Source organism: Mesocricetus auratus, unplaced genomic scaffold (assembly GCF_017639785.1).
Source record: "Mesocricetus auratus isolate SY011 unplaced genomic scaffold, BCM_Maur_2.0 Super-Scaffold_100025, whole genome shotgun sequence".
Lineage (NCBI taxonomy): Eukaryota > Metazoa > Chordata > Mammalia > Rodentia > Cricetidae > Mesocricetus > Mesocricetus auratus.
In genome coordinates this window covers 575,550-586,664 of record NW_024429206.1, presented here as the reverse complement: position 1 = coordinate 586,664, position 11,115 = coordinate 575,550, and positions in this window count along the sequence as shown.

Below are 11,115 nucleotides of genomic sequence, written 5' to 3'. Positions count from 1 at the left end.
CAACAACTCCAACAAAGTTAGTCCATTACTAGAAGGGCTTGTTGCCCCATTATAGAGTAACTCAATTTAAACTTGTTTTGTATGTTCATATGTATGTATTTTAGAATGTCTCTACAGTAGTAGATTCCATTCTAAGAAGAATTGCAACAGAATTTTGGTGGGGATTACACTGAATTTATCCTACCAATCCAGGAGCATCAGAGGTCTTTCCCTCTTTTGGTATCTTCTTCAATTTCTTTCTACAGTGTTAAAGTTTTCATTGTACATGTAGTTTGCTTTTTTGGTTAGATTTATTCTAAGATTTTTTCAAAGTGGTTGTAAATGAAGTTGACTTCTTGATTTGTTTTTCTGTAAGCTTGAATATAAGAAGGTACTGATTTTTGTGCCATGTTTGTATATTGCTGTGTACATAAATGTGTTTAGCAGTTTTGGGGTGTTTTCTATGGAGTCTTTAGGGTTCTTATGTATAGAATCATATCATCTCAAGTATGGGTACTACTACTCTTTCCTTTTTATTTGCATCCAATTTTTCTCCTCTTGTCTTCGTACTCTAGCTGAGAGATGAAACACTATCTGAAACAGGAGTATAGAAAGTGGCATCCTTGTCCTGTTATCTGATTTTAGTGGAAATGCTTTTAAGTTTTTATCCATTATAGGGTTCTATTTACTGTGGGTTTGTTGCATACTGACTATATTATGTTGAGATATATTGCCTCCATTCCTAATCTCTTCAGGGTTTTTATCATGGATGCTGAATTTTGTCAAAGACTTTTTCTGCATCTAACGAGGTGATTGTATGGTATCTATCCTTGAGTATATCTATGTGGTGGATTATGTTTAATGATTTTTTTCATTCCTTTGTTCTTTATTATTCTTTAAATTAAAAAGTTTGTTACATTTCGTTGCTTTAAAAATTATTATACAACATACTGTGATTGTATTCTTTCTCCTTCCTCAAATCACCCAACTTCATAGTCTTTCTATTTCTTTTTTTCTTTATTCTGGAAGAGCAAATCAAGTTCATATTTATATAAACATGAGATTACAAAGTACAGCAACAAGGGGAAGAGAACAACACTATATAAACCTACTACCACTGTCTCCCTAAACACAACAACATGTCCTGTATTCAGTTACTTACACAACAATCTACTCTGGATGATACACTGATACTTTTTGATGGCAGAGAAAAGACCAGCACTTGGCATAGGAGGCTTTATTATTTTGGGAGATCCTCTCAGTCATTATAGATATTTCTTCACTGTTAATATAAATTATAAGTTCCTCTGCAAGGCATTTTTTAAAGTCCAAGGATGGGTTAGTTGAGGACTTAGCTCGAGTATCTCCAAATATACTTCATCCCTCCAAGAGTGGAATGGGTTCCCAAAGTCCATTTGTATGCCAGGGATAAATACTGATCTACTACCCGAGGCCCCATAGATTACCAAGGCCTCCTCACTGACACCCAAATTTAGGAGTCTGTATCTGTCCCTTGCTGGCCTCTCAGCCATCAGTCTGAGGTCCTTGAATTCCCCCTTGTTTAGGTCAGCTGTTTCTGTGGGTTTCACCAGTCCAGTCTTGACCCCTTTGCTCATTACTCGTTCCTCTCTGTCACTGGGTTCCAGCAGTTCAGTTCAGTGCTTAGCTGTGGGTTCTGTCTCTGCTTACATCAGTCACTGGATGAAGGCTCTAGGATGGCATATAAGGTAGTGGTCAAGCTCACTATCAGGGAAGGGCATTTAAGGTACCCTCTCCACTATTTCTTAGATTGCCAGTTGGTATCATCTTTGCAGATCTCTGGAAATCTCACTAGTGCCAGGTCTCTCCTCAAGCCTATAATGACCCCCTCTATTATGGTATCTCTAATCCTGCTCTCCTCTATTCTTCCCCCGACTCAACCTTCCTGCTCCCCCATATCCTCCTCTCCCCTCCTCTTCTCTCCCTCCCTGTCTTTCCCCCAGCTTCCTCTCCCCTCTTCCTATGCTCCCAATCTGCTCAGGAGATCCTGTCTCATTCCCCTTCTCTGGAGTACCATGCATATCTCTCTTAGGGTACTCCTTGTTTCACAGACTCTCTGGCAGTGGGACTGTAGGCTGGTACTCCCTTGATCCATGTCTAAAATCCATAAATGAGTGAGTATATACCATGTTTGTATTTTTGTGACTGGGTTACCACACTCAGGATGGTTTCTTCTAGCGCCATCCATTTGCCTGAAAATTTTGGGATCCCATTGTTTTTTTTTTTTCTGCTGAATAGTATTCCATTGTGTAAATGTACCACATTTTCTCTATCTACTCTTCAGTTGAGGGGCATCTAGGTTGCTTCCAGGTTCTGGCTATTACAATTAATGCTGCTATGAACATGGTAGAACAGACGTCCTTATTGTATGAATATGCATCTTTTTGGTATATGCCTAAGAGAGGAATTGCTGTATCTTTTGGTAGACCGATTCCCATTTTCCTGAGAAATGTCCATACTAATTTCCAAAGTTGCTATATGAGTTGGCACTCCCACCAGCAGTGGAGAAGTATTCCCCTTTCTCCACATCCTCTCCAGTGTAAATTGTCATTGCTGTTTTTGATTTTAGCCATTCTGATAGGAGTAAGATGGTGTCTCAGAGTTGTTTTTATTTGCATTTCCCTAATGGCTAAGGGTGTTGAGCACTTTTTTTTGGTTTTTATGAGACAGGGTTTCTCTGTATTGTTTTGGAGGCTGTCCTGGAACTTCCTCTGTAGACCAGGCTGGCCTCGAACTCACAGAGATCCGCCTGCCTCTCTACCTCCCAAGTGCTGGGATTAAAGGTGTGTACCACCAATGCCTGGTTTGTTGAGCGCTTTCTTAAGTGTCTGTCAGCCATTTTAGACTCCTCTACTGAGAATTCTCTATTTAGTTCTGTACACCACTTTTTAATTGGATTTTTTGGTGTCTTGAAGAGATCAGAAATAACAGGAACATACCTAAACATCATAAAAGCAATATACAGCAAGCCATCAGTCAACATCAAACTAAATGGACAGAAACTCAATGCAATTCCTCTAAAATCAGGAACAAGACAAGGCTGCTCACTCTCTCCTTATCTCTTCGATATTGTATTTGAAGTTTTAGCTAGAGCAATAAGACAACGAAAGGAGATCAAGGGGATACAAATTGGAAAGGAAGAGGTCAAACTTTCACTATTTGCAGATGATATGATAGTTTACATAAGTGACCTGAAAAAGTCTACCAGGGAACTCCTTCAGCTTATAAACACCTTCAACAAAGTGGCAGGATACAAGATTAACTAAAAAAAATCAGTAGCCCTAATATACAGATGATAAATGGGCTGAGAAAGAAACCAAGAATTTGTATTCTTGTGTTGGGTAATTTTATAACAAATTGACATAAGCTAGAGTTATCTGAAAGGAGGGACCATCAACTGAGAAAATGCCTCACTAAGAAGGTAGGCATTTTCATAATTAGTGATTGATGGGGAGAGCCCAGCCCATTGTGGATGCTGCCATCCCTGGACTGATGGTCCTAGGCAAAATGGAAAGATCTCCCATACTCTTGGATTGGTAGGATCAACATAATAAAAATGGCAATCTTGCCAAAAGCAGTCTACAGATTCAATGCAATCCCTATCAAAATTCCATCACAATTCTTCAAGGACCTGGAAAGAACATTAATCAACTTTATATGGAAAAACAAAAGGCCCAGGATAGCTAAAACAACCCTATACAATAAAGGAACTTCAGGAGGCATCACCATACCTGACTTCAAGCTCTATTATAGAGCTATAGTCCTGAAAACAGCTTGGTATTGGCACAAAAATAGGCAGGTAGACCAATGGAACCGAATCAAAAGCTCTAATTTTAACCCACACACCTATGAACACTTGATTTTTGACAAAGAAGCTAAAACTGTACAATGGAAAAAAGAAAGCATCTTCAACAAATGGTGCTGGCATAACTGGGTACTGGTATGCAGAAGACTGCAGATAGGTCCATGTTTATTGCCTTGTACAAAACTTAAGTCCAAATGGATCAAAGATCTCAACATAAATCCAGCCACACTGAAACTTTTAGAAGAGAAAGTGGGAGATACTCTTCAACGAGTTGGTACGGGAGACCACTTCCTAAACATAACAACAGTGGCACAGGCACTGAGATCGACAATTAACAAATGGGACCTTCTGAAACTAAAAAGCTCTGTAAGGCAAAGGACACAGTCAAAAAGACAAAAAGGCAGGCCACAGAATGGGAAAAGATATTCACTAACCCTACATCTGACAGAGGGCTAATCTCCAAAATTTACAAAGAACTCAAGAAACAAGTCTCCAAAACACCAAAGGATCCAATTAAAAGGTGGGGTACAGAGCTAAATAGAGAATTCTCAGTAGAGGAGGCTAAAATGGCCAAGAGACACTTAAGAAAGTGCTCAACATCCTTAGCCATCAGGGAAATGCAAATCAAAACAACTCTGAGATACCATCTTACTCCTGTCAGAATGGCTAAAATCAAAAACACCGAAGACAATTTATGCTGGAGAGGATGTGGAGAGAGAGGAACACTCCTCCACTGCTGGTGGGAGTGCCGATTCATACAGCCTCTTTGGAAATCAGTATGGAGATTCCTCAGGAAAATGGGAATTAATATACCACTAGACCCAGCAATTCCACTCTTAGGCATATATCCAAATGAGGCAAGTTCATACAACAAGGGCATCTGCTCCACTATGTTCATAGCAGCATTATTTGCAATAGCCAGAACCTGGAAGCAACCTAGATGCCCCTCAACTGAAGAGTGGATAGAGAAAATGTGGTACATTTACACAATGGAGTATTACTCAGCAGAAAAAAAACAATGGAATCTTGAAATTCGCAGGGAAATGGATAGCACTGGAAGAAATCATCCTGAGTGAGGTAACCCAGTCGCAAAAAGACAAACATGGTATGTACTCACTCATATATGGATTTTAGACATGGATAGTGCCAGTTTGCACTTCCACTGATAGAGAGTCTGGGAAACAGGAAAGAACCTAAAAGATATGCATATATGCATAGTACCCAAGAGAAGAGGATGGAGACAAGATCCCCTGAATGGATGGGGAACACGGTGAGGGGTGGGGAGGAGTGGGACCTGGGAAGAAGAGAGGGGGTGAAGAGGAAGAGAGTTGGTCATGGGGGAACAGGAAGTTGAGGGGGTGGGGGTAGGATAGGGGGAAGAGGGAATCATAGGATCGAAGACAGATCAGGCACCAGAGTGACCTCGAGTGATCTAAAGGGATAACACCAATTGGCAAGCTAAGCAATAGTGGAGAGACCACCTCGAATGCCCATTCCTGATAATGAACTTGATGTCTATAACCATCCGGGAGCCTTCATCCTGTGACTGATGGGAGCAGAGGCAAACACACAATTAATCACTGAACTGAACCCAAGGAACCCAGTGACAGAGAGAGAGGAGTGATGAGCAAATTGGCAAAGAATGGGCTGGCAAAACCAGCAGAGACAGCTGATCTGAACAGGGGAGAGCTCTTGGACTCCAGACTGACAGTGGGGAGGCCAGCATGGGACTGATCTGGACCCCCCAAATGTGAGTGTCAGCGAGAAGGCCTGGGCAACCTATGGGGCCCTGAGCTGTGGATCAGTGTCTATCCCTGATATACAAACAGTCTTCGTGTGCCTATAGCACAAAGAGGGATGCTCTCTCAGCCTGGACTCTTAGGGGAGTGCCTGGACCCTACCCAGAGTAAAATGACAGACTCTGAAATCCCCTATGTGGAAGGATTTGGCAATAGGGTGGGAGGGTGGGGGGGGAAGGGGAGTGCGGGAGGAGGGGAGGGAGAGGGAACTGGGATTGACATGTAAAACAAGCTATTTAAAATTAAAAAATGATAAAATAAAATAAAAAAGTGAAAAAAAAGAAAGCAGGGTGAGCAAGTCATGATGAACAAACCAGTAATCAGTATTCCTCCATGGCCTCTGCATCAGCTCCTGCCTCCAGGTTCCTGTACTACATGTATTCCCACCTTCACTGCTTCTCATGATGAACTGTGATAAAATAAACCCTTTCCTCTCCAAGTTTCTTTTGGTCATGGTATTTTATTACAGCAATAGTAACCATACCTAAGACTGTTTTTGGTGTTTGGGTAGAATGCTATGCAGATATCAATTATGTCCATTTGATTTATGATTGTTGTGCCAGCTTGGATTTCACTCCATGGTGGGGAAATGAGATCCCAACCAGCCAAAAAGAAAAGCTTTTAAAGGGGCAGACCATAAGGTTGAAGGTCACAAATTTCAGAGCTTCCATGGTTACTTATGGTTATACAAAGTACAGAGTAACTATATATCTTAAGCAAGATATATTTGAGTAAGTTAAGACAGGGCACCGGGTTGCAGGGTTACAGGGACACAGGGTCTGTCAATTATCCTCTGGGCCAAGGGATCTTTCCAACCTTAGGACCAGCAATTAGCAGACATAGGAATGCTGACACGAGTGGTGGACAGTTAATTCCCTTTCTCTGAGAATGGGATGGGGCTCAGGCACCAGCCATGACATTCCCAGTCATTAGAAGTTCCCTTTTCAGGACCCAAATTTTAAAACTTTTATTAATTTTTGATCCTTCAATGATATCATGGAATTCTGTTTCTGTTACATTTAAGCTCTATCTTGAATGTTCCTATTAGATATCGTCCTATGTCAGCTTGTGCCTCCTTCCTTGGTCACAGCTTTTTCTATGTGCTGTGAAACACCCAGCCACCTCCCCCCCACACTGGAGGACCTCACTCATGGTGAGATCCTGTTCCCACCACATGTCTACAGCTTAGGTTGAGGATGCTACAGAATGTGGAATTTCCTACACACCTGTTGGACTAACCCAAAGTCAGATCTGACCCTCCCCTGGGTCCACAGCTTTTAGTGAAGCCTCAGGAAGATTTAAAATTTCTTATGTTCTTGAGAATTTAACTTGGAATCAAATTGGGCCCTCATCTGGGACTGCATCATCCCCCAAAGCTGTTGAGACAGGTGGCACTTCCTGAGTGCCTTGGTCCTATCTTGAGGTAAAATCCAGTCTTCACCTTGTGTCTAGCTCCTCCTCTTCTTCCTCCTCCTCCTCCTCATTATCAGTGTTGTGGTCATCATCATCATCATCATCATCATCATCATCATCATCAGGCACAGCAGCAGCACCACCACCATCACCACCACCACCTCCACCACCACCAGCAGCATTTTCCTTGTAGGCTGACATGAGTTGAGCATCTGTGCTCCACCACATGTTCCTAGTCATAAGGTTTTCCCTCACCACAAGCCAAAAACCATAGCATCACTGGACCATGGACTGAAACTTCTCAAACAACAAGCCAAAATAAAATGTTTCCTCTGCAAGTTGATTTTCTCAGACAGTCAGTCCCATTATCAAAAAGCTAACAAACGTAGAGAACAAACACTTCTCAGATGATTGTTCATTGAACAATTTTTGACTGTTCTACCTAATTTTTTTATTTTACCATGTTTGAGTGAACAATAGCTACATTTCTTTCTTTCTTGTTTCTGAGTCTTTAAATTAGAAATTGTCTTATTTTACACATCAATCCCAGTTCCCTCTCCCTTCCATCCTCCCATGGCCCCCACCCATCCGCCCCACCCTATCCCACCTCCATCCACTCCCCAGGAGGGTGAGGCCTTCTATGAGTGATCATCAAAGTCTGTCATATCATTTGGGACAGGGCCTAGGTCCTCCCCCATGTATCTAGACTGAGAGAGTATCCCTCCATGGGGGAATGGGCCCTCAAAGTCCATTTGTGCACTAGGGATACATCCTGGTTCCACTGCCAGAGGCCCCATAGGCTACCCAGGCCTCCTAATTGTCACCCATGTTCAGGGGGCCTGGTTTGGTACTATGTTGGCTCCCCAGCTGTCTGACTGGGGTCTATGAGCTCCCACTTACTCAGGTCAGCTGTTTCTGTGGGTTTCCCTAATGTGGTCTCGACCCCTTTGCTCATTACTCCTCCCTCTCTACAACTGGATTTCAGGAGTTCAGTTCAGTGCTTAGCTGTGGATCTCTGCTTCTGCTTCCATCAGCTACTGGATGAAGGCTCTAGGATAGCATTTAAGGTAGTCATCAATCTCTTTGTAGGGGAAGGGTTTTTAAGGTAACCTCTCCACTATTGCTTAGATTCTTAGTTGGGGGTCATCCTTGAGAATCTCTGGACATTTCTCTAGTGCCAGATTTCTCTTTAAACCTATAATGGCTCCCTCTATTAAGGTATCTCTTTTCTTGCTCTCCTCATATTCTTCCCCGACTCAATCTTCCTGAACCTTCATGTTCTCCTTCCTCCTCCTTTTTTCCGCTCCTCTTTCTCCTACCTTCCTCCCCCCTCTCCTGTGCTCCCAATTTGTTCAGGATCTCTTATCCCTTTCCCCTTCTCTGGGGACTATGCGTGTCTTTCTTAGGGTCCTCCTTGTTTCCTAGTTTCTCTGGGAGTGTTGATTGTAGATGATAATTCTTTTTCTCTATGTCTAATAGCCATATGTGAATGAGTACACACCATGTTTGTCTTTCTGTGACTGCGTTACTCAGGATGATTTATTCTAGTTCCATCATTTACCGTTGAATTTCAGGATTTCATTGTTTCTTCCCAGTGATGAATTTTTAACCAATTCTCATCTTCCAAGTATTGTTTTAGGAGGAGAGCGCAGCAAACAGACTTGGATGTAATAGTATCATCGTTAAAATTGGGAAATTTCGTTTTCATTTTATAGGCTCACAGTTGGACATTGGGGCTTTTGAGTTGGGGCTGGAACAGCAAGTCCTTGTGTATCCTTGGAATAGAATAATTGCACTTGTGGGAAAGACATGAATTTGAGGGGGTGAATTATAAAAGTGCTGTGGTTTGAATATGGCTTGTGTGCCTCCCTGAAATTCATATTGAAATTTGATCTCCACTTTGGCAGCATTGAAGATAGGTCTTTTAAGGAAAATGCTATACATACTGCTCTTGTCTCTTGGCATTAATTACATTATCCATGTACACCACAATATTCATGATATTTTGTCACTAGTGCATTAGTGTCAGGAAGCTTGCAGGAATAATCAACTGCTTTCTGGCTGGGTCTGAGGCCATCTCTATAGTAGACAATTCACCCATGGCATTGTAAACTTGGTCAAAAGCCCATGTCCCAGGAGGTCATATTCCCAAGCAGGGGAACCTACTACGGTTGATTTGCTAAGGCACCTTTTAAATATCCATGTTTATATACATGGGTCTGTGCTGTTCTCATCCTTGGACAAAAATCCTCTTTGTGTGGTGGGTAGCAATGGCAAAACTCATAACTGGTCAATTTGCTGGGAATAAACTCCTGAGAGTTCAGTTCTAAATGGACCATCTATATCAACTATCCCACAGCCCAGGGAATGTCATATGAGGAAGAGGGGGAGGAGCAGATGTAAGAGCCAGAGTCTGTAGAGGGGCTGTGAATGCTGTCTTCTGGACACAGCATGGCCATGGCACTCAGGAACTCATACAGCATCTGTAGCTTTGTACGTAAGTTGTCGGGGCCCATAGAAATGGCTCCAATTCATCTTGACTTAAAGTCAGAGAATTCAAACCCACTATTGCTCTCTCAAGGTTAAATAACAAGAAGTAACTAACAGATGTCTTACTTTAACAACAGGATGTTTAACATAAGGTATGACTATTGTCTATCTTTTTATTTTTTTAGTATAGAAATAATCTTATTTTAAATATCAATCCTCCATTCCCTCATCCTCCCATCCTCCCATGCTCCCACTGATCCCCCAACCTACCCCACACCCACACCCCAAAGATAGTGAGGCCTTCCACAAAAGATCATCAAAGTCTGTCACATCATTTTGGGGAGGGCCCAGGCCCTCTTGCATGTATCTGGGCTGCAATAGTATCCCTCTCTAGGGAATGGGTTCCCAAAATCCATTTGTGCACTAGGGATGAACACTGCTTCCACTGTTAGAGGTTCCATAGACTGCCCAGACCTCCTAGCTAGCACTCACATTCAGAGGGCTTGGTTCAGTCCATTGCTTTATGACTAGGGTATCTGTGCTCTCACTAGGTCAGGTTAGCTATTTCTGTGGGTTTCTCCAACATAGTCTTGTCTCCTTTGCTCATCCCTCCTAAAATAAGGAACAAGAAAAGGCTGTCCACTCTCTCCATATCTCTTCAATATTGTACTTGAAGTTCTATCTAGAGCAATAAGACAACAAAAGGAGATCAAGGGAATACAAATTGGAAATGAAGAAGTCAAATGTTCACTATTTGCAGATGATATATTAGTTTACATAAATGACCCAAAAAACTCTACCAGGGAACTCCTACAGCTGATAAAAACCTTCAGCAAAGTGGCAGGATACAAGATTAACTCAAAAAATCAGTAGTCCTAATATATAAACAATAAATAATAAATGGGCTGAGAAGGAAATCAGAGAGGCATCACTCTTTGCAGTAAATAAAAACAACATAAAATAGTTTGGAGTAACTCTATCCAAACAAGTGAAAGACCTATATGACAAGAACTTTAACTCTTTAAAGAAAGAAATCTTTAAAGAAGATATCCGAAAATGGAGAGATCTCCCATGCACTTAGATAGGTATGATCAACATAGTAAGCTTACCGAAAGCCTGCAGATTCAATGCAATCCCCTCAAAATCCCAGTAAAACTCTTCACAGACCCCAAAAGGACAATTCTAAATTTCATATGGAAAAATAAAAACCCCAGGATAGCCAAAACAATCCTGTACAATGCAGGAACTTTCCAAGGCATCACCATCCCTGATTTCAGACTCTACTGTAGAGCTATAGTAATGAAAACAGCTTGGTATTGACATAAAAACAGACAGGTGGACCAATGGAATCAAACTGAACACCCTGATATTAATCTACACACCTATGAACACCTGATTTTTGACAAAGAAACTAGAGTTATACAGTGGAAAAAAGAAAGCATCTTCAACAAATGTGCTGGCATAACTGGGTGCTGACATGTAGAAGATTGCAGATAGATCCATATCTATCACCATGCACAAAACTTACGTCCAAATGGATCAAAGACCTCAACATACATCCAAACATACTGAATTCTTAGAAGAGAAAGT